The sequence below is a fragment of the Hemitrygon akajei genome, chromosome 9, assembly GCF_048418815.1.
Source record: "Hemitrygon akajei chromosome 9, sHemAka1.3, whole genome shotgun sequence".
Lineage (NCBI taxonomy): Eukaryota > Metazoa > Chordata > Chondrichthyes > Myliobatiformes > Dasyatidae > Hemitrygon > Hemitrygon akajei.
Window position 1 is genome coordinate 72,272,051 of NC_133132.1, and position 24,488 is coordinate 72,296,538.

General features: G+C 44.1%; 1 long non-coding RNA gene across 1 annotated transcript; it reads right to left on the reverse strand.

Moving 5' to 3' along the window:
- Window positions 1-446: 446 nt before the first annotated feature.
- LOC140732796 (uncharacterized) lies at window positions 447-24,030 on the reverse strand. The gene is made up of 3 exons (XR_012100138.1): window positions 23,907-24,030; window positions 1,778-1,861; window positions 447-542 (listed from the first exon to the last, which is right to left on the reverse strand). It is a non-coding gene; the product is annotated as an uncharacterized lncRNA (long non-coding RNA).
- Window positions 24,031-24,488: the final 458 nt, after the last annotated feature.

Consider the following 24,488-nt stretch of genomic DNA (forward strand, 5'->3'; position numbering starts at 1 on the left):
AGTAATAAAGGGAAAACACACAGATTAGTTGGATACCCAGTGTGACATCATGCTTCTGGGTGCAGGTAATGTGATAACAGTTTTGCTATGTAAATTATATAATTGTGGCAAGTGGTAGTGTAATTTTTAATAGATAATAAAGTCCTTTTAAAATGTGATCAAATATGACCCTGCAGTCTACAAATCCACCATAAAGCATATTTTCTATGGCATTGAATTATGTTATGAAATGCATTGTGTTCCACTTTGCCTAACTTTTAATAAAGAGGCTCCATCCACAGTCATATTTGTGGCATATAGCATGTCCTGGGTGATATTAATCCTGGTGTAATGCATAATTGATACCTTCTCTTTAAAACTGATAGGGTTTTATGCGACTTCCACTCTGCAGGCCATGCATCAGGTCCAGACAGCAAGGTCTACACTGTACTGATTTATTTCAATTTATTATTAGTTATGTGTAGTTCGACGAGGGAGTACTACATTGTAATCCTCTTCTCAATAGAGCAGACCTGTCATTGGTGCTTGGCCATGTAGCATTTCTGGAAAAAAATCAGAAATGAGAAATGCACAAGAGTATGCTTCATGAAGACTGGTGAGGTACACAGGACATCTCGATCTTATAAAACAGAAATGATTGGGGAATGAGAGAAAGAGACATATTGTCATCCTCGGTGGTTCCTTAAGATTGTTATAGCTGGGGGTGGTTATGGGAATAAGCTCCCACTACCTAATAAATGCTCCCAATGGCAGATAGCCTCTGACAACCAAGTCCAGCTCCTGGCCTTCACGTATGGCTTAGCTACTAAGCCTGGCGAAACCATTTCTTCTGACAGGGGAAGGGGCAAAGACAGGCTACTATTGCCTTAAACCAGTCACTTCAGGCATATGGGGCTCATTAGCCATGGTTGACAGCTCATCCAGCAGAAGAAATCTCTGATCTCAAACCTCCACGGCCTTTTGGCTATACCCACATGTGGGGAAGGCTTTGGGAGTAATCCCTGAGGGAAAAATCCAGAGCTGGAGTCTCTAAGGCTGTCCTACGTTGAGTTCAATGCTGACTGATTTCTCCTGTGGCACTGCTGGTACCAAACTGTATCGGGTCTCTACCATTCCTTTGGGTTTAACAGTTGCGTGGAGAGCAGAGCTTGCTACATGGGCAACAGCTTGCTCTCCATATCGTACTGTCCAGGCTTGCATACCTAGACAGCTAGGATGCAACATCTATGGTTGACCCTGAGTGATTGAGGCCTCTCTCCTCTCTCATCCTCAGTGATCTCAGATTAGTCTGGCCACTGTCCTTGTGGTCATTATCACTTGCTCCATCAAGATGACTCAACCTCTGGATGCAGTAGGACCTCTGAAATCTCTCTCTGCATTTTGTGGGTATTTGCATTCTTCTCTAGCAAAAACAAAGTACGACTTTAGTAAATTCAATTGTATGAAATATATGGTATGCTTGCTTCGAATGAATAGCTGGTGTTGGGTGTGAAGCAGGCAATATTCAAAAACTTAAGGTCTTGACAATGAAAGGCATAACCCCAATGACAGAGTGGTTAAATCCAGGAAGGCATTAAAGTGAACAATTAAACAGTAGTTTTGATCACGATCATTGTTTCAATATAACTTCTGTTTGATTTTGTTTAACTTACCTAGAATTTGTGATATGATTTGAACTCATGGCTCTGGATTCCCAGTCCGGTAGCATAATAATAATAGTTTGCAAATAGGCTGCTAAAAAAATCTGCTGAAGTTTTGATCCATTTAACATACGTACCAGAAAGCTCTGATTTCGGGTACCAGGAAAATGTCACTACCGGAGCAATTTCTCCCTCTGAACTTCATTGCCTCTGATGTTATTCTGTAAGCATAATGGGAGTTATTTTGCATACAGCAAGCACCTACAAACAACAATGAGATGAATAATCAATACATTTTCCTTTTCTTTTGATGATGTTGTTGTAGGAGGAATGTCCCCTGAATGTTAAAATCTCTGCTCTTCTGAGTAAGAGACAAAACTACTGCCAATTCATTTGGAACCTCATAAATGTGAATCAGTTGTTGCTACTTACATCATATTTGAAGTCGCTAATATTTGCAGATATGATGAATTATAAAATAATGAGATATAATTCTGATGCTCCAAATTTTACAGAAATAGTCCCTGAGCAATAGAAGTGTTCTGTTAACTGAAATCTAAAATTAAGCCTCTGCTTCTGGAATAGAAGTTCTGAAATCCAGTTTCAGTGCTAAACTCATACAATTTATCGATTCATGCACATGCAAAGTGTACTCCTAGTAGTTTTAATCCAGAAGTCCTGGGAAAAACAGAGACACCCCCTTCTCCCTTATTAGGGAAAGAGAGCCTATGGGTATGTCGAATGCCAGGTGAAACGTGAAGTCTTTGGGGTAACTGAAAGTTTGTGTCTTTGCTGATGCTTTGCTCACACTTGAGTGCTCGGTGGTGGGTGCCAATGCTTTTTTTTGCCGGTGGGGGGAGGGGGATTGTTGCTTGCTGTCGCTTACATGCAGGAGGGAGGAGAGTTGGGTGGGACTTTGTGTTCTTATATTTAACTGTTGTTCATTCTTTGGGGCACTCCTCTGTTGTCATGGGTGTTTGCAAAAAAAAGCATTTCAGGATGTATATTGTATACATTTCTCCGACATTAAATTGGACCTTTGAATCTTTATTCCAACTTTTAAAAAAAATCTCTTTTCAAGCTGTGCATTGTTCTTGTGTATGAAATTAAAGTAATTAGCATATAACTGAAACAAAGTTTTAAAAAGTGCCATTTTTCAGAAACTGATGCAGAAATGAAAATGGTAATGGAGAGGCTCGTTTGTCCCACTTCCTTCCTCTTTCCTTGCTTGATTCTTCATTGTCGCAGTTCCTGGCTCTCCACAAGTATTCTTATCTTTGATCCTCTGTGGTCACTCCTAGGACACATCCCGCCAGGTTCATCCAGATGAAGTGATAAAAGACTTTGCTGTCCTAAACCAGTCTTCCTCCTTTATCTGTGCTTGGGACTAGCATTGGATGGGAAGGACTCCTCATCCATGGTGGTGTTAGATGGTTCCAGTTAAACTCTTGTTGTTGAGAGAAAAAACACTGGCACCAGTGGGATTCGCCAGCCTTGTAAACCTGGAACAGAAGCCAGCAGACATTCTGTGCAAAACAAGTGAATGTATATATTATGCCTGAATTTCTTTCTCTAGCTCATGTTACTGTGCACTTACCAACAGCCGTTAAATAATAATATTAACATACTTTGCTCTGTTTTCTTGGCAGATTTAAGGAGTTCATAGGTAGTTTGACATTATCCAGTCATGGTCCAGAAATTCAAATGCTAATAAAACTGCCTTAATATTTTGTTATAAAGGCACAGCTGCAATATCCTGATCAGTCATGTGCCAGCCAGTGTTTCTTAACCTGCATTCTGTCGTTGACACTAATCAAGCAGTTTGCCTGGAATATTACACTAGAGAGTCTAAAGTATATTCAAAATGATCACAGTAAGCCAAAGAACGGACAAACGTCTCCTGTGTTAAATATATATTTTGTAACTCTGCTCAAAATTTCACTTCAAATTTTAAAATATTGTTATTGTACCTGTCACAACCACATCCTCTCACAGCTGATTCCACATATGTACCATCCTTTGTATAAATTGGTAAACTGGTAAAGTGACTTATTATTGTTACGTGTGCTGAGATGCAGTGACAAACAGATCAATTAATTACAACAGCGCTTTGAGGTAGAACAAGGTAAGACAATAACAGAGCGCAGATTGAAGTGTTGCAGTTACCGGGAAAGTGTAGTGCAGGTGAACAATAAGGTGCAAGGTCATAACAAGGTAGTCTTTGAGGTTAAGGGTCCACTTTATTGTACTAGGGAACCATTCTATAGTCTTATAGTAATGGGAATAGAATCTGTTCTTGAGCCTGGTGGTGCAAGTTTTCAGGATTTTGCAGCAGAGAGAATGTCTGGGGTAGATGGGGTATTAGATTATGTTGGCTGCTTTACTGAAGCAGCTCGAAGTGTAGCAGAGGAGTAAATGGAGAGGAGATGAGTTTCTGTGATGGGCTGAACTGTGTCAACAACTCCCTGCAGTTTCTTATGGTCACAGGCAGTGCAGTAGCTATACCAAGCTGTGACACATCTGATTAGAATGTTTTCTATGGTGCGCCTTTAAAAATTGTTGAGGGTCAATGGAGACGGGCCAAATTTCTCTAGCCTCCTGGGGAAGTAGATAGATAGACAGATACTTCACAGATCCCCAAGGAAATTACAGTGTCACAGTAGTATTACAAGTGCACAGATATAAATATTAGAAGATAAGTAGAAAATAATAAAAAAAAATAAGTCACCACAAACAGCCTAACAGGAGGGGTGTCATCACCTCCCTTGCTATAGGTTGGCTCATTATAGAGCCTAATGGGTGAGGGTAAGAATGATTTCATATAGTGCTCTTTGGATCAACACAATTGTCTTAGTCTTTTACTAAAAGTGCTCATCTATTCAGCCAAGGTGGCATGTAGAGGGTGTGAAATTGTCCAGAATTGCCAGAATTTGCCATTGGGTCCTTTGTTCTACCACAGTTTGTCTAGTTTGACTCCTATAACAGAGGCAACCTATCTAACCAGTTTATTGAGCCTGTTGGCATCACCCGTGTTGATGCCATTGCCCCAGCACACCACTGCTTAGAAGATTATACTGGTGACAACAGGGCCTGCATAACTCCAAAGGACCTCAGTCTCCTCAGGAAATAGAGGCAGCTCTGGCCCATTTTGTACACAAGCCTCTGTGTTGGTGCTCCAACTCAAGTCTGTCATCTAGCTGCACCCCAGGTATTTGTAGGTTCTCACCACAACAACATCCTCACCATCAGTAGTAACAGGGAGCAGTGCAGGCTAGGTCTTTCTAAGGTCTATCACCATCTCCTGCAGATGATTCAGCTCATACCATTTGACAAAGTCCTCCACCACAGCCCTGTATTCATCCTCCTGTCCTCTCTTTATACACCTAACTCTTGCTGAGTCTTCAGAGAATTTCCGCAGATGACATGGCTCAGTGTTGTATCTAAAGTCTGAGATATACAGGGTAAATAGGAAGGGAGCCAATACAGTTCCCTGTGGGGCCCCAGTGCTGCTTATCACCATGTCTGACACACAGCTCTGAAGCCGGCCAAATTGATCTGCTGGTCAGGTAGTCCATTATCCAGGATACAATGGAAGTGCCAACCTGCACTGAATAGAGCTTGTCCTCCAGCAATGAGGGCTGTATGGTATTGAAGGCTCTTGAGAAATCAAAAACATGATCCTCACAGTGCTGCCCTGCTTGTCCAAACGGGAGTTGGCTCAGTTCCACAGCATCATCGACTCCAATGTGCTCCAGGTAGGCAAACTGCAGGGGATCGAGGGGTGAGCTGCCCAAGTAGAAGTGCTCACGAGCTTCCTTGGCCATTGTGTCCAGGACAGGTTAATGGTGATGTTCATTCCTAGGTTCTTGCAACTCAGCCTCAGTGCAGCTGATGTCTAGAGGAGCGTGTGCACCACCCCACTTCCTGAAGTCAATAGGTAGCTCTTTTGTTTTGCTCCTCAATGGCCCCTCAATTGTTGTTGCTCAAATTGCTTCTCAAGTTCTTGTTAAATTTTTCCTCTCTCACCATAACTTTATGCCTTCTAGTGCTTGGTTCCACAACCATGGGAAAAAGATTGAGTTTTTCTAGTTTTTCTATATATCTATGCCACTCATGATTTCATGCACCTCTAGAAGATTAACTCTCAGTATGCTATGTTCTAAAGACTAAAGTCTTAGCCTGTCCAAACTCTCCCTATAACTTAGACGCTCATGTGCTGGCAACAGCCTTATAAATCTTTACTGTTTGTTTTCTAGTTTAATAAACTGTTCCGTAGCAGGGTGACCAAAACTGAACACAATTCTCTAAACGCAGCCTCACCTTTGTTCTATCCAACTGCACCATGACCTCCTAACTTTAATACTTAATGCCTTGACTTACGAAGGCCAGTGTGTCAAAAGCCTTCTTCACTACCTTATCTAACTGTGACTGCAAAAATGATTTATGAGCATGTTGCCAGGACTAGAGACCCTCACCTTATTGTATGAAAAAAACCTCAGTGCTTTTCGCAAGAAATCACATGTGAAACCACTTCATTTTTCACATGGAAGTTGATCTTGGAAAAACTATTGACGCAATAGCTGTCCAGTCTACTAATCAGATGGATGGAGTGTGTGGAAATTCTTAGTGCAAATGGGTGGAGCAAAAGCCAATTATCCATTTTTGGATGAGAATGGTCAGCAGTTACAAAATAAAACCTGACCTGGGTTATCATTGCCATTTTGAAGAGGTACTTTGAGACCTAGATTTCTATTCGTCTGGATATAACAAGCACATCAAGTCAACTAGCTTTTTCCATTTTTATCAACCTCTATATACTTATCTCACTGTATTTACATTCCAAGTTATAAAGTTCTGTGAGAAGGTCATAAGCTGATTCTTCCTAAAACAATTTTGGAAGCTGCCCAACAATATTCATGATGAGAAGCATAAGTAGGTTCAAAGCAGCACAGGATATATATTCGTGCAGAATGCAAATGAAAAATAGAAAACAGAAAATTGAAATAATTTAAGAAAGGTTGGTTATCACCAGAGCCCTGTATATCTGATCTTGTAATCCAGGTTGCCAGTTGATTTTCCCAATTGTGCCTCAGATTTGTTATATTTCGTCATGTACCACTTTGTGTTATGTGCATAAATTTATTGTATTGCTGCAATTTAGGCAGACAAAATTGACTTAATTAGCTTTTATTGACCTACTGCCAAGTGGTTTGAGACTCATCATCAACAAACCCACTTGCCCTATCGTTTAGTTTTAATTAAAGAATTTCCTATAGCACTGGAAACAGTGAGGCCCAGCCAAAATGATGCATCCGTTTCTGTACAAGATATGAAAGCAACACTTGTTTGGCAAATATCTAGCAGTGAAGAGCAAATAAGTACAACGTGACATGCAATTGCACTTTTTGGTTCAGATTTTTCCTTTAATCATTTTAATGCCTGTGGTTTGAAGTTCAGGACAGTGAAATTGGTTCAATTTCATGTACAGTAATTTAATCTGCAGTTTTACTAATAATGGGCTTTCCTATGGGTGGGAATATTGCTCTGATCATTAAAAGAAATCACAATATCATTGTTTATTACTGATTTTCAGGCATGAAACCAAAAGTTACAGCTTGTGGAGATTTAAAACTTTTAGTTTAAATTGGGTGTGAACTGATTAAAGTAGCTGCAGCCAGAGTCAGACCTCATCCACATATTTTATTCAAATTAGTGAGCACATGGACATTTTGCCACACCAATATTTGGCAAAACAGCCCTGTGATAAGGACCTTTAGAATGAGTGAGGAAATGGGCAGGGAGTTATGTTTGACTGCCATCAGAAGGGAGCTTTAAATGGTTTCTAAGCATGCTCAGTAATTATTCAGGGAGTGGGATAGTGCCCTTTTTAATTAATCACTGTTTCTACAGCACTCTCTCAGCTCTTCACTCCAGCACCACCACTACTTCACCCACCCCCGAGAGAGAGAAAAATTAATGGTAATAGAGACACAGAGCAAGGGGCTCATAACTCCTTGTGACCAAGTCCACATTTCTGCTCCTTTACCCTCATTAACGTTACTTTAATGGCTGTTGGATACTTCAATCATCAGTGAAGACAGATGCACAAATGGAATAGGGACCTGCTGGATATTCCAGAGTCAGGCTTTCTGTTTTAGGGGAGAAGCGGACAACAGCAGTAAAACAGGATACCTAATGTGGTGCTGCCATTATAAAGTGGTAGCTGAGGCCAATGTACTTTAAATATCAGTTCATAGCAGCACTGGTATTCTTTCATTTACTGAGCACATTTAGAGCCAACCACGTAGTGCAGAGCAAAATTCACTCTTGGGCAGATTTCTCTTCCTGAGGAGAACATTGCACCTATCAGTCATGCATGGTCCTTTCTGATCTGACGCCAGTCATTAAATTACCAGATAAATTGAATAGAAAATCAGAGTTGAACCCTTGACCTTTAGGCCCCTCTACCGCCCACCAGGCCCCAGAGACCATGATTTAGAGTCCATCAAACACTGCCGTCCATCCCAACACTAACATCTCAAACAGAAGTTACTGTATTGTGGAATAGTGCTCAATAGGAGGAGGTCATCATGTCTATACTAGCTCTTCGTTCAATTAATTTCATTTTTTGCTCTCTAAAAGTGCCCTACAATTAATCCCACTTTGCTCTTTCTCTACATCCTCCCATTTGTTTTATTTCAAGTACTTATTCAATTTTCTTTTAAAGGTTGTTATTAAATTTTCCTTTTGTGAAGTTCATACTAGATTCTTTAATAATTTATTTATCAATTTCCCAATATTACCTTACCTGTGTGCCTTTGATTTTCTGTCCACAATCGATTCAAAGTTTTCTTCTTAAGTACTCCACTCTAAACCTTCATAATCTGAACATCTCTTTTGTATCACTCTCTAATCTATGGAGAGCGAATTCACTTCCAATGACTTCAGATACTCGTTGTTCCCAATTTCTAGTAAATCACTTCTTTTTCTCCAATGGGTTTCAATGAAACACCTCAGTCATTGAACTTGTTAGTGAAAACCAGTTAACAGGTATAGTTTTTTTTTCTCTCTGTCAGGTTTTTGGCCATTGTTCTCTAGAATTTCTTCTTTGCTAGCCCTGCTCTGACCAGTAGTAAAGTTTGCAAACGCTGATAATTTTAGATGGACAAAATGAAGCCCCACCCCCTCCTCCATATTGTATTTTTTTGTAAGGTAGAATATTTCCAAGAGGTCTCATATTCAAGAACCAGCCAGGGGAAATTTATTATTTCTGGGATAGGATGAGCTCAAGCATTTGCAGAATTGAACTAAAAGGCCCCAGGAGAAATATAAATCACCGTATTACATCACAATTTGGAATCTCTAAATGGTATGGGTTCTTTGATTCAGCATCATGGCTGACCTTCCATATTGGAGTCTCCTCCCTCAAAACATAGCACTTTCGATTGTGTGATCTCAGTTTATGCAAGCAACAATACCTGCTGGAAGAAAACTTTGTTGAAATATATTCAATCATCTGAATCCTAATATATCTGGGTATTCTTATCCTTAGCTCCACTGAAGTTGAACACGATGGGGGTCTGAGGTTTTCTTATAATGGTCCTTAAAGTATAGCCCGATACCTCAGAGACCATGACTACAAACTGCAGGATAAGCACTGGGTGTAAGCTATTTGTCTATCATACTGTTGCCCTAATGTGACATTCACAGCACGTTACATTCATGATGACCTTTCTTCATTGATGCATGTGCTTCACAAGATCTAATTTTTAGCAATTCAGGAAGAATGCTTTGGGTGGGTCTGGGATAATGTTCTCATACTCACTTTTCATCAAGTCATGCAACCTGCCCCAACCATACCACCTGAATCATTAAATTTGTTATCGAAAACCTGCTTTTCATTTTACCTTTTGGGCCTGCTTCTTACAACTATTTATCAAAAGGCTACTGTTCTTTTTTTTTGTCTTTACTCACCTTCATATAGTAAAAGCCCTTACGATTTTCTGCTGTTCTTCACAAGACTATCATTTGTCACTGTTAACATGATAAGGCTGTCACTCCCTGTGCAAAGCTTTGCAAATTAATCATTATTTATTTCTCACGAGCACTTTAACTACCAAAATTTCCTTAAGAAGACATCATGACTAGAAACTACTTCTCTCAGGCAATTATAGCCTAAGCTGCCTTTCAGAAAATGATTGCTATCATCCATAAATTTGTCACTTTCTAGTACAAAACTATCATTGTTCATTGCTACCATTCAGACCCAATTCCAGATATTGTTATCTGCTATCTCCTGTCAATGTACCAGTCCATTCTTTTTTGATTAACCATAACTCATTCAGCATTATGTATTGCTATTAGAAACATAGGAACATAAAAAACCTACAGCACAACACAGGCCCTTCAGCCCACAATGCTGTGCCAAACATGTACTTACTTTAGAAATTACCTAGGGTTACCCATAGCCCTCAATTTTTCTAAGCTCCATGTACCTATCCAGGAGTCTCTTAAAATATCCTATCATATCTGCCTCCACCACTGTCACCAGCAGCCCATTCCACCCACTCACCACTCTCTGCATAAAAGACTTACCCTGATATATCTGTACCTACTTCCAAGCACCTTAAACCTGTGCCCTCTTGTGTTTGCCATGAAGACTTTCCAGCCTTCTAAAATCTGACTGAAAAAGTTGCTGCCCATTGCTTTCTTAAGGAGGCTTTTAGTGCACCATCAATAACTCACGCTGAGACTTAGGTAGTGAGATATCGGCTTTTATTGACTGAAGAACAACACTACATCCTGGGAAAATGAGGGAGAGCAGCAGGCCACAGTCGCCTTTATACAGGGGTCTGTGGGAGGAGCCACAGGGGCAGTCAGCAGGGTCTGTGGGAGGAGCCACAGGAGCAGTCAGACAGGTATATCTAGTTCACCACATTCACCCCCCCTTTGTTTAAAAAAAATTCCCAAGCATATTTACAGGTTAAGTCTATCAGGTGGTCGAATCGTTCGCTGCGATCTACGTAGCTCCGGCTGCAATTGCACAGGAGCCGGAGGTGATGACGGCACAGGTGCCGGAGGTGGTGTTTGCTCCGGAGGCGGAGAGTGGGTTGGTTCTGTCCCAGCAGGAGGTGTCAGGGATCCCTCGCGTGTGAGCGAGGTCCCTGGAACAGACGCGTACGGAGTCTGTGTGGGGCACGGTGCGTGCGGAGTCACCTCGGGTACAGGGTGCATAGTTACCGTGGAGTGCTCGGGGTAGTGGTCTGCTGCTCCGGCGGGCGCCAGGTCGCGGACAGAGACCGTGTCCTCCCGCCCATCAGGCAAGACCACGTAGGCATACTGGGGATTAGCATGCAGGAGGTGAACCTTCTCGACCAGCGGGGAGTACTTATTACTCCTCGCATGTTTACGTAGCAGCACTGGCCCCGGGGACGTCAGCCAAACTGGCAGGGTGGTCCCAGTGACAGACTTCCTGGGAAAAGAGAATAAGCGTTCGTGAGGGGTGGCATTAGTGGACGTACACAACAGGGTGCGGATAGAGTGGAGTGCCTCAGGGAGGACCTCCTGCCATCGGGAGACCGGCAACCCTTTTGACTTAAGGGCTAAAAGTATGGCCTTCCACACTGTGGCATTCTCCCTCTCCACCTGGCCATTCCCCCGGGGATTGTAACTCGTGGTGCGACTAGTAGCTATGCCCCTAGCAAGCAGGAACCGGCGCAACTCGTCACTCATAAAGGAGGACCCTCTATCACTGTGGACATAGCAGGGATATCCGAACAGAGTGAAGAGCTGGCGCAGGACTTTGATGACCGACGTGGTAGTAGTGTCGGGGCAGGGAACGGCAAAGGGGAATCGCGAGTACTCGTCAATAATACTGAGAAAGTAGACATTGCGGTCGGTGGAGGGAAGGGGGCCCTTAAAGTCAATACTCAGTCGCTCAAAAGGGCGGGTGGCCTTGACAAGCTGCGCAGTGTCAGGACGGTAGAAGTGCGGTTTGCACTCAGCGCAGATCTGGCAGTCCCTGGTCATCGTCCTGATGTCCTCCAGGGAGTACGGCAGGTTCTGGGCTTTAATGAAATGATAAAACCGGGTGACCCCCGGGTGGCAAAGTTGGGCATGAAGGGCATACAGCTGGTCGAGCTGGGCACTAGCACAAGGTCCCCGGGATAGGGCATCAGAGGGTTCATTGAGCCTGCCAGGCCGGTACAGGATATCGTAAGTGTAGGTGGAGAGTTCTATTCTCCATCGCAAAATTTTATCATTTTTGATTTTGCCCCGCTGTTGGTTGCTGAACATGAACACAACCGAGCGCTGGTCGGTCAGCAAGGTGAACCTTCTGCCGGCGAGATAGTGCCTCCAGTGCCGAATAACTTCCACTATGGCCTGGGCTTCTTTCTCCACCGTGGAGTGCCGAAGTTCAGAGCCTTGGAGGGTACGAGAAAAAAACGCCACTGGCCTGCCTTCCTGATTGAGGGTAGCAGCCAGCGCGACGTCAGAGGCGTCACTCTCTACTTGGAAGGGAATGGTCTCATCTACCGCATGCATCGTCGCTTTGGCAATGTCCCCTTTAATGCAGCTGAAGGCCGCGTGGGCCTCGGCAGAGAGGGGAAATGTGCTGGACTTGACCAGGGGGCGGGCCTTGTCTGCGTAATGGGGAACCCATTGGGCGTAATAGGAAAAAAAACCCAGGCACCGCCGGAGGGCCTTGAGAGTAGTGGGAAGAGGGAGTTCTAACAGGGGGCGCATACGGTCGGGGTCTGGGCCAATGACCCCGTTCTCCACGACATACCCAAGGATAGCGAGTCGTGTGGTTCTGAACACACACTTGTCCTTGTTATAAGTGAGGTTCAAAGCATCGGCCACTTGGAAAAAGCATTGGAGGTTGGCGTCATGATCCGACCAGTCGCGACCACAGATGGTGATGTTATCTAGATAGGGAAATGTGGCCGTCAGTTTGTACTGGTCCACCATCCAGTCCATCTCCCTCTGGAAGACTGAGACCCCATTTGTGACACCAAATGGGACGCGCAGAAAGTGATAGAGCCTGCCACCCGCCTCGAAGGCGGTGTAGGGGCGGTCCTCTGGGCGGATGGGGAGCTGGTGATAAGCGGATTTCAGATCAATTGTCGAGTACACCTTGTACTGAGCTATCTGGTTGACCATATCCGCGATGCGGGGTAGGGGGTACGCGTCAAGCTGCGTGAATCTATTGATGGTCTGGCTGTAGTCCACAACCATCCTATTTTTCTGCCCAGTCCGAACAACGACCACCTGGGACCGCCATGGGCTTGTGCTTGGCTCAATGATCCCCTCCCTGAGCAGCCGCTGCACCTCTGAATGAATAAAGGCCCTGTCCCCCACACTGTACCTCCTACTTTTAGTTGCCACAGGTTTACAGTCGGGGGTCAGGTTGGTGAACAGCGATGGGGGAGGGATCTTGAGGGTGGAGAGGTTGCAAATAGTGTCAGCAGCACTAGTGCTATCGGCATGGTGCTGGGCAGGATGTGGGGTTCGGGGTGTATGTGCGTGTGGTAACGGAGTATATGGCGAAGTCCCACCAAACTGAGGATTCCTGACAGTGAGTGGTGGGAGGGGCCCGTCATATGCCATAGTCACACTTTCGAGGTGGCTCTGGAAGTCCAGCCCCAATAGCACAGGTGCGCACAGTCGAGGCATGACCAGGAACGCAAAGTTCCGATATTCTGTGCCCTGCACCACCAACGTCGCTACACAACCCACCCGGATGTCTGTGGAATGCGACCCTGAAGCCAAGGTGATCTTCTGACGTACCGGCCGTGTCACGAGTCCACAGCGTTTCACTGTGGCCGGGTCAATAAAACTCTCAGTGCTGCCCGTGTCAAACAGGCAGCTAGTCCTGTGCCCCTCCACCAGGATGTCCATCATCGACCTTGCGAGCTGGTGTGGGGCGCTTTGGTCGAGGGTCACGGAAGCCAGCGTTGAACGGGGCGTGTCGAGGGCGGGGCCTGGTGACGCCGGCAAAGTTGGCCGCTCACATCCGGGCATGCAAGATGGCGAGTCGGGGGCGGGGCCTGATGACGCCGGCAAAGATGGTTGTCCACATCCAGTCATGCAAAATGGCGGCCCCCAGGTCTCAGACGCAGCGCTGCTCGACCCCGGGCGTGGTTTAGACTTACATACTTTGGCGAAATGGCCCTTCTTCCCACAGCTGGAACAAGTCGCTTCGCGTGCCGGGCAGCTGTTTCTGGGATGTTTCAGAAGCCCACAAAAGTAACAGAGTTTTATACCTGGCGAATTCGTGGGGTTTGAGATACCGCGACTGGCAGCGGCATTGGCGAATTCGCTCGGAACCGGGGAATCGCGCGGCTGGACCTCTTCGGCGTACAGCTGCGCAGCCTCTATCGTATCGGCCGTCTCTATCGCGGAGCGTAAGGTAAGATCAGCTTTTTCCAGCAGCCGCTGGCGTATACACACTGACCGGACCCCAGTCACAAAAGCGTCTCGGACCAAGAGTTCCGTATGCTGTTCCGCTGTGAGCGCTTGGCAGTCACAAGTCCGCGCGAGTGCCTGTAGTTCTCGGAGAAATTCAGCAGTCGACTCCATAGGCCGCTGTTTTCATGTTGCCAAGTGGTGCTGTGCATAAACAGGATTTACTGGCCGCAGGTACTGTCTTTTGAGGGCGGCAAGCGCCTCCTCGTAGGTGGATATGTCCCTGATGAACGAATAAACTTTTGGGGCGACCCTCGAGAGGAGAAGTTTGAGCCGAACAGCCGAGTCGGTGGCACGAACCTCCTCTAAGTACGATTGGAAGCACACCAGCCAGTGTTCAAAGGCAAGAGCTGCTCCAGGGTCTTGGGGGTCCAAGTCCAGGTGTTCTGGGCGTAAAGCGGTTTCCATGTTGTAACTTTCAGTCAATAAAATTGATGCACCATCAATAACTCATGCTGAGACTTAGGTAGTGAGATATCGGCTTTTATTGACTGAAGAACAACACTACATCCTGGGAAAATGAGGGAGAGCAGCAGGCCACAGTCGCCTTTATACAGGGGTCTGTGGGAGGAGCCACAGGGGCAGTCAGCAGGGTCTGTGGGAGGAGCCACAGGAGCAGTCAGACAGGTATATCTAGTTCACCACAGCCCATTGCTTTCTTAAGGAGGCTTTTAGTGTTTTTTGAAACCTTCCATATGTGACTCTTCAGTGAAGTCTTGGCACATGATTCATGGAGAGATTCTGCATGAGGATCTCCTCTGATTGTTCTCCACAACTAGCTTCACAAGGTCACTGCCACCTTCTACTTCATTTCATTTAACCAACAGCTCTCTTAAGTCTGAACAATTTGTTTGTGATATCCTTACTAAGTTTCAGAAAGGAAATACTATCGTCAAAGAACTATCATTATTTTGCCTGCTCTTAGCAAAGCAACTATTTTACAGTGCTACATCTCACTATCACATTTTTGTTTTACATTTTTTTAGAAGGCCATTGCTACTCACTGTATTTTCCCTTTAAAACAATCATAACTTGTACATTACTGACAATCAAAAATATTTTCATGAAACAGGATGACAATGCAAAGTGCTCCAGGCATTAGTGAGAAAGGTAACAACTACCATTACTATGATTAAACTCATCTCTCACTGCTGCAGAGGCTCCCACCTGCTTTAAAAGGGCTACAATCATACCAGTGCCCAAGAAGAGCAGGGTGAGCTGCCTCAGTGACTATTGCCCAGTGGCACTCACATCTACTGTGATGAAATACTTTGAGAGGTTGGAGAGGTCATAGCTAGAATCTATTCCTGCCTTAGCAAGGGCCTGGACCTACTGCATTTTGCCTATCGACTCAGTAAGTCAATGCCTCTCAAAGTTGAAACCTATGTCCCTGTTGTGAGAGGGGAAATGGGTGAGTTTGGCTAACAGGGCTCTGATGAAGCTGTATAGGCCAATCTCCTGTACAGTGGATACAATGGATTACAGAAACATTGATGAGCTCCAACCATACTATCAACTTTGGACAATGGAGATGGGAGGTCATCAGTGGCCGATGCTCCACTGGGAGCTAAGGGCTCAAGAAGAAGAAAATAGTTCCACAGCGGGTGCAATCTCACTGGCTCTCCACTTGGCGTTGGATCCCCTAGACAATAGCAATGTCTACATCAGCCTGCTGTTTATTGATTACAGCTCAGTGTGCAACAAAATCATACCCTCAGTACTAATCAACAAGCTCCAAAACCTGGGCCTCAGTACCTGCCTCTGCAAGTGGATGCTTGACTCCTTCACTGGGAGCCCACACTCTGTGTAGATCAGAAATAACATCGCTGACAATCAACGCTGGTGCACCTTCAGGACGCGTGCTTAGTCGACTGCTCTACTCTCTATACTCCCATGATTTATGGCTATACACAGCTCAAACTCCGTCTGTAAATTTGCTGATGGATTTGGGGAGAATTAATATGTCACCTACAACTCTTGCAAATTTCTACAGATGTACTGTGGAGAGCATTCTAACTGGCTGCATCACCGTCTGGTATGGAGGGGCCACTACACAAGATCGGAAAGAGCTGCAGGAAGTTGTAAACTCTGCCAGCTCCATCATGGACACTCACCTCCCCAGTATCCAGGACGCCTTCAAAAGGCAATGCCTCAATAAGGCAGCATTGATCATTAAGGACCCCATCACCCAGAACATGTCCTCTGTCCTCTTCCCATTGCTGCCATCAAGGAGGATGTATGGGAGCCTGAACACACACACTGAACAATTTATGAACTTCCTCTTCTCCCCTGTCATCAGACAATGAACTCAAGAACACTATGTTTGTATTTTCCCCCTCTATTATTAATTTAATTTAATTTTTAATGTATACTTCATATTGTAATTTATAGTTTTTATTTTTTTGTGTTGCAATGTGCTGCTGCCACAAAGCAACAAATTTCATGACATATGCCAGTGATATTAAACTTGATTCTGATTCTACTATGCAATGCAAACAAGACATCAAAAAAAAAATTCAACACAAAAGATTCTTCAGAAATTTGGAGCAACACACACAAAGTGCTGCAGGAAATCAGCGAGTCAGGCAGCATCTATGGAGGGGGATAGAAAGTCAATTTCTTCAGGCTGAGACCCTTTATCAGTGAAGTAACAATGCATCCTTAACTCCTACATAAGAACTTGATTAAATAAAATTTGACAATGACCCCCAGCCTTCACCTAGCTGGCTTCATCAGCCTCATTATTCTTCCCCCTTCCTCAGTCCAGCTATCACCTACTGGACCCTGCTTCACCCCTCCTCCTCTAATCTTAGTCCCAATAATGGTTGCCAACCCAAAATGCTGACAATTTCTTTCCCCCACAGATACTGCTCAACCCAGAGTTCCTCCAGTCTTTTCAGTTTCGGATTCACTTACCTATCACACGTACAAAGAAACATACAGTGACTGCTCGTTTCCACAGATGCTGCCCGACCTGCTGAGTTCCTCCAGTTTGTTGTACATGTTCCTTTGACCACAGCATCTGCAGTGTACTTTGTGTTAACAGACAGTGAAATGCGTCTTTTGTGTTAACAACCAGCACAGCCTAAGGATGTGTTGGGGGCAGACTGCATGTGTCACAACATATTCCAGTGCTACAGAGCATGCCCACAATGTTCAGCAGAACAACACAAATAACAACAACTACACAACAATAGCTACAAAACAAAACAACAAAAGATAAACCATAGAACCATAGAACACTACAGCACAGTACAGGCCCTTCAGCCCTCCATGTTGTGCCGACCCATATAATCCTTAAAAAAGTACTAAACCCACACTACCCCATAACCCTCCATTTCTCTTTCATCCATGTGCCTGTCCAAGAGGTTCTTAAATACCCCTAATGTTTTAGCCTCCACCACCATCCCTGGCAAGTCATTCCAGGCACTCACAACCCTCTGTGTAACAAACTTGCCCCTGATGTCTCCCCTAAACTTCCCTCCCTTAATATTGTACATATGCCCTCTGGTGTTTGCTATTGGTGCCCTGGGAAACAGGTACTGACTATCCACCCTATCTATGCCTCTCATAATCTTGCAGACCTCTATCACGTCCCCTCTCATTCTTCTACGCTCCAAAGAGAAAAGTCCCTGCTCTGCTAGCCTTGCTTCATATGACTTGTTCTCCAAATCAGGCAACATCCTGGTAAATCTCCTCTGCACCCTCTCCATAGCTTCCACAGCCTTCCTATAACGAGGTGACCAGAATTGAACACAATACTCTAAGTGCGGTCTCACCAGAGATTTGTAGAGTTGCAACATGACCTCAAACAAGTCCCTTCCTCCTGGGTCTCCAAACCCAGGATAGGCTACCTCCGAAGTCCTTTGTCCTGGACTCTCAAATTCACAGATATTGGGCCTCGACTCATAGTCGCAGACCCACAGACGTTGGAACTCCAACTTCTTGAGATGCTGACTTTGACTTGCTGACTCATGCCTCAGCGTCTGGACTCGTCAGTTTTTGTCAATGCCCTTTCTTGGCTTCAACCTACGGTATCGGCCCCAGTTCTCGCTGATCACAGGTCATTGATCTCCAAGCTTCAAACTCCAGACTCGCACTGGCCTCCACACCAGTGCTCACCAGCCTTGTGGGGGTTATCCCTGGGCCCAGATTTGCAGACTTCCAGACATCTGGCCTTTGATTTTCAGCAGACTGTTGTTTCTCAAAGCTTCTAAAGGAGTGAAGAGTAAATGGGAACTAAAAAGATTTTGTGTGGAGATAAGAGATAAAAATATGTCACTGGTAGAGAGGCTAATTTTTGGATCTGAGGAGCAGAGATCTCTATATGGGAGTGAAAGAAGTTATAAGAGATAGGCAGGGGTGTGAAGCAGGTTTAATTCCAAAAATATGCATTAAACAAGACTCTTCTTAGCTGGGTTAGCAAATGCAATGCTAGTGAGCAGCAGACACCAGTTCTGGATTACCTCAAGCTTAAGGAGGGTAGAATGGGGAAGTTTAGTTATAATTGCTTGGAATCATCATAACCAGAGGTTACAAACACATTGACGAGAGCTCCAGCAGCAGGCGAACTGAAGCAGATGGGAATCTGGACAATGAGTTGGAACTGGTGATGGCATACACACATCTCAGAAATGCCATGACGATTGAGAGGACCATAAAACGATATGACATAGAAATATCGGGTCTGTTCCGCCACTCAATCATAGCTGATTTATTTTCCCTCTCAATCTCATTCTCCTGCCTTTTTCCCATAATCTTTGATGCCCTTACAAATTAACTACCTATCAACCTATGCTTTAAATATACTAAATGACTTGGCTTTCACAGTGTCCTTCAGTTTCAGATAGTTTCCACAGAGAGAGGTGGCCACTGAATATAATTTAGCAGGACCAAAGGTCAGATAATACCGTAAACTGACCTAGTGTCTGTGGGCAAGATACTTGTGGAAGAGTCGTGTGGTGAATTGTGCAAAATGCCTGTGGTTGACTTTGCTTCATTCTTTTGCACCTTTGGTGGGATGTACTGTTTATTGCGATCTCTGCAACCTTGAACTTCTGAATTTTCATTTCTTTTTCCCAACGACCCTTTTTCCTCCTGCCTCCTTAAACATACATTAACGTTGACTCTGTCATGTAATACATGGTTTACAACATCAGCCTACATTTATATGGCAGATTTGATGTAGTAAAATGCCCCAGGTTCTGGAGTACCTTATAGTGGAGAAAGGTAAAGAGGTGGCTTAGAAGCACTTGGGACTTAGGGATGGCAAAGAGAAATTCATATCTGTAAGAAGAATGAAGAATTAAAGGAGGCAACCAAGATAAGGAAAGGAGAAACCATGGAGGTGTTAGGAAGCAAGGATAAAAATTGTAAAGCTGTGATGTTGCTGGATGGAAGTCAATGTTGGTCACTGAACATAAGGAATCATGAGTGAAAAAGATTGTGTGAGTTAGGGCTAGGGCTAGATAATCCTAATCCTAAAGGTAGAAGAGCTTTAAATAAACTAAGATTTGGAAAGATATCATAGAACACAGACCAGGAGCATGCCCTTCAGTCCGTAATTTCTGTGCAAACCAAGATTCCCGCTTAAACTGAAGACCAGCATGCATGAGGCCTACTGAATATCCTTCAATTCCCAGCCTGTTTATGTGTCTGTGATGTACTATCAATTACTCCAAAAGACTGGAAGTCGAGTAAATACTGAAAGGCTTTTATTAACAGTAAAACGGATCCGCGTCCATGCTGTATGTCTGTCCTGGACTGGACTGTGGGAGGAGCAGTGACACAATCACCTTTATACAGGGGTCTGTGGGAGGAGCCACAGGAGCAGTCAGCAGAGGGGTGTGTCCAGGCATGTCCAGACAGATAACCCAGTTACAACCTATATACATGGTTTACCACAGTCTGTCTGAGTGGCTTTTAAATGTCTCTATCATGTCTTCTTCCACCACTTCCTGTAGCAGCAAATCCCAGGCACCTACCACTCTCTGTGTAGGAAACCATTCCTCATAAATCTCCTGTAAACTTTTGCACTCTCACCTTAAACCTGTGTTTTACATTTCCACCCTGGGGGAAAAAGACACTAACTATCTACACAATCTGTGCCGCTTGTATATTTAGCTCCTCCTTCATCTTGATATCAACTTCACCTAGATCATAGCATACTTCATAATGATCTCTTGACTCTTCATCATCTTTCTCTTTGTTTGATACCAATGCAAAGCTCTCATTTAGTACCCTACCCACATCCTCTGGTTCCAGGCATAAATTCCCCACTTTGTCCTTGGGTGGTCCCCCTCTCTCCTTTGTTACTCTTTTGTTTTTAATTTGTGCATGAAAGGCCCATGGATTCTCTTTAATCCTATTCACCAAAGATATTTCCTTGTCCCTTTTAATTCCCTGTTTAAATTATCTACAGTTTGTTTTATATTTCTCAAAGGTCCTGTCCAGTTACTATCTTTCATCATCCAAGATTCCCAATCCTTGTCTTTCTTTTCACAGGAACATGTTGGTTCTGAATTCTGACTATCTGGTCTTTAAACAACTCCCATATTCATGCAGGTATAATAAACAGATTTTCAAAGACGGTTAGACACGTACATGGATTGGTCAGGTTTAGAAGGTTCTGGGCCAACCACTGGCAAATGGGAGCTTTTTGTTGACATAGATTGGATAGGCCAAAGGACCTGCACTGTATAACTCTAATACTCGATCTGCCAGCTGTGGTCTTATCCAACAACAGTGACTCTCTCTATTCTCTCAGGCTCCAGCTGTTTTTAGCACTTTCCCCTGAGGTCCAATCTAATATCTAACCATAACACTCTGAAAACTTATGGACTTCTGATCAACTGTTCCCAGAATGCTCTCCCACTGAAACGGCAGCCACTTGGCCAAGCTCAGTTCCCAATATAAGGTCTAACATGGTCCCTTCTCTTGTTAGACTATCTATATACTTTATCAAGAAACCCTCCAGAATGCATCTCAAAAAATTTCAGTCTATCTAAGCCTCTGACATTAAGGAGGTTCCAGTATTTGTGGAAATTGAAGCCACTCACTACAACTACCCAGCTGCTTTTACATCCTTCTCTAATCTGCCTACATAGTTATGCCTCTAATTCCAACTGGCTATTGGGAGAGCCTATAGTGAGCCTTGTTCTTGAGCTCTTCCCATACTGCCTCACTGTATGAGCAGCCAACAATGTCCTCTAGGATTGCCAGAAGCTCAGACATGCAGATTATCAGAAATTCCTAACTTAAGTTGCTGTTTATGCTGTTTAGAGAGAGCTAACCAATGTACCAGTGTCACTACACATCAGCACTACAGTGTTTCTGAGTGACAACTCAGGCAATTGGCACTTAGGGCAACTAGTGATACTGTAACAGCTTTGGGAAAATTGATCTTGTCGCTTGACAAGGACATTCAGAGGTCTCATGAAGCACTAAGTTCCAGAACGAGTCTGACAAGTATTTGGACAAATGCCTGCAGCAAGTCTGACAGCTGGATGATAAGGAGGAGTCCCAGTGGAAACAATATTTTCACTTTGAGAACTGCATTTGCAGCAAATATTTTCAGGTGAAAAGTTTGCTGATGACATTGAAGATTATGCTTTTGAAATTCATGTTTGAAGTATTTCCCTCATTTCCAGAAGGATCAATTTGTACTCATGCCTGGTATCGAGCAGATATGAGAATGGAGCACCATGAATGGGATCCAGGGCAATGTAACTCCCAGCTCCAGTTAACACATTGAAGAAGAAGTGCTGTTTTCAGTCACCCGGTGGGGAAGGACCACAGTCTAGGGTTCTTTTCCCGCGGGAGTTGAGGGGTTGGGGGGGCGGGGTGTATACCCCTAAACAAGTGTATGTAAATATGGAATAACAGAGTGCCATGTGGGTGGCGAAAAGTGTGAAAATGTAAAGACAGCAATGGAAACAGTTGTAAAGGATTGAAAGTCATGGAATGGTTTATTGTATATAATTTTTTTTGAATAAATTTTGAAAATTTTGTTTAAATGGAAAAAATCTGGCGAATCCATCAGCCCAGCCGCATAACACATGAAAATTTGCTATTTAACCCTCCTCTGCTTGAAGCAAGTTCCCTCATGTTCTCACATAACTCTACTGGACAACTTGCTGGCCATGGAGATGGGTCTCTCTCCTTACCTCCGTTACAATCTTCACATCACCAAGGCTTTTCCAATATATCCTTGGAGCTCTCTGTGAAGGTAATGAGATGCCAAAGGGATGTATTGTTCTCAGCTTCCCAGTATTATTCCCAAGGGATCACCAAGTAGGATGAGGAAGCTGAGAAGGTTGGCAGCAGCAGGAATTCTCTCAAGAGTTTTTGTTCAAATAGTAAGGTGATCTTATCCTTTCACCTCTTTTACAGCTTTATCTTTCCCACTCTGAACGATGATGTCCCATCCAGCTCAGCTTTCAAAGTACAATTGCATGGTTGCACTAAGTCAGCTTTGCTCTCAACATTTGGAAATTTTCATTTCCTTTCTTTGCAATGTAGACCAGCACCATTCTCCTCTTATGTCCAATGAATATTTACCAGTCACTTTTCTGTAGCTTAAACCAGGTTTCATTACTCACCCTGTCTCTCATTTTACAGTGAAACCCAGTGCTGATTTTAACCAGTCCACATTGCAAGGTGAGGTGGTAACGATGACATAAAACTCTGCATGGTGATCTCTCTGCCCAGAAAACTTGGGGCACTTTTACTAAGGACCAGAAGAATGGAATATAAAAGTTCATTTCTGACGTAGGAATGTTACGTTAATGGTTTGAACTTATCTCCGTGCAAAGTAGTTCTGATCTTTCCTTAGTAGTCCTCACACATGGAACAAAGTGTAAAAGGTACACCCAAACTCTTCATGTTCAAGAGAAAAGAACTGCAGCTTCATTACCTAACTAAGTGAATATTAGCACAAATTCAAATTTATACGGAATCAGTCATTTGAGTGATCCTTTTTCATTGTGAAATTGAACCAGGAATGTGTAGATTCCTCATTAACATGCCTGAGCTATTGCCTATGTGAACTGTGCATCAAATGACATCATCATTCATATAACCATATAACAATTACAGCATGGAAACAGGCCATCTCGGCCCTTCTAGTCCGATATCAAACTTGTTTCCTCCTGCACACAAATTGGAACTCGAAACACCACACCAAGGCTGTGGTGGAAATGCTTCCGTAAATCTACACGTGCATCTCACTGGTTAATTGTTTTGTCACTAATGTCACCTTGTTAAAGTTGGGAGACCTGGCTGGACAGTTTCAGTGCTCAGCTGAAGCTTCTCAAGAAACATATTTTATAATCCATTATGCAAGAAGTTGTGCAGATGCTGGTCTGGCTCTCCTCTTACCCCTTCTCTTCTATCACCTGACTCTCGTGCCCCTCCTCCTACCCTTCCTCCTATGGTCCAGACTCCTCTCTAATCAGATTTCTTCTTCATCAGCTCTTTTACCACCTACCTCAACCCCAACCCTGCTTCACCTATCACCTTCCATCTTGTACTTCCCCTTCCCCCTTTCCTTCTTATTTTGGCTTCTTCCCCCTTTCTTTCCAGTCCTGATGAAGAGTCTTGGTTTGAAATGTCAACTCTTTATTTCTCTCCATAGTTGCTCCCTGACCTGCTGAGTTCCTCCAGCATTTTGTGTGTGTTACTATAATCCACAGTTTATGCTTAAACTAACCCGGCCGAGGTACTCGTACGATGAAGTATTCTATCAGCCACCTCATGGGCATGCCTGGAGGTGTCCTCATGTCATGACGAGATACTTACAGTGCCTTGGCGAGTTCAGGGCAGCTGACAAAGATGTGATCACCTGCACAGAGCTGGCTGTTAGAGAGTCTTCAGGGACAGGCCACCCGGCCTGGACTCCTGATCAACAATATCACAAGTTCTGGTTCTCTCTGTGATTTGTGAATTTCTTAATCCTAGACTACTCTCTGTAGAGGTCAAGATCAGAAATTGACTACAACTTCCTCACTACAAGATCTTTCCCAGTAGTAGCAACAGATCTCTGTCCTGTTTCCCAATCTGTACTTCAGCATTACATCAGAGAGGTTACCCGGTCACTGTACTCATGAGGAAATGATTTCATCTGCTCTGGTTTCAGCAAGGAACAGGTGGCATCTCAAGCACTGGGGGTTGCCAGTTTTGCTGGCTTCCCACGAATGACAGCACTCACTAACAGCATGCATAAGGGTTCCTTTTAATAACCCAGACCCACTCATCAACTGTTTCTACTCTCTCATTGTGCAGCTTATTATGGATCATGGGAAGAATATCCTCACGGGTACTGGCACATTTTCAGGAAGTGACTACTTCTTCCTCAGAGAGACTGTGCAGCCAGATAGTTTC